At 28.9% G+C, this 291-nt stretch overlaps 1 protein-coding gene across 1 annotated transcript in view; it reads left to right on the forward strand.

Annotated features, from left to right (window-relative positions):
- The window catches only part of LOC119589083, a gene marked incomplete in the record, with an annotated part of 33,277 nt that overhangs the window by 31,411 nt on the left and 1,575 nt on the right, over positions 1 to 291 (forward strand).

Raw genomic sequence — 291 nt, forward strand, 5'->3', positions numbered from 1 at the left:
TGACACTAGACTAAGTGACAGATGCATGCAAAGAGATTTTTAAAAATGCCCAAATCCTTAGACTTTAGAGCTGGAGTCAGATAAACTTCAATATTCAAAATGTTGAAGGCCATAATGTTTTAATAGAGATTTAATAGTGCGTAATTTAATTTCATACCGCAATAGTCTGTCTATGTTATTTTTATTTGCGATATTATTTTTGTTATGAAGAGATGAATATCTAACGCGCTTTGTTTAAAATTTTAACAACCATATTTCCATTAATATTTCAAACTTCAATATTTAAGCTGC

The sequence above is a fragment of the Penaeus monodon genome, chromosome 25, assembly GCF_015228065.2.
Source record: "Penaeus monodon isolate SGIC_2016 chromosome 25, NSTDA_Pmon_1, whole genome shotgun sequence".
NCBI classification, from domain to species: domain Eukaryota; kingdom Metazoa; phylum Arthropoda; class Malacostraca; order Decapoda; family Penaeidae; genus Penaeus; species Penaeus monodon.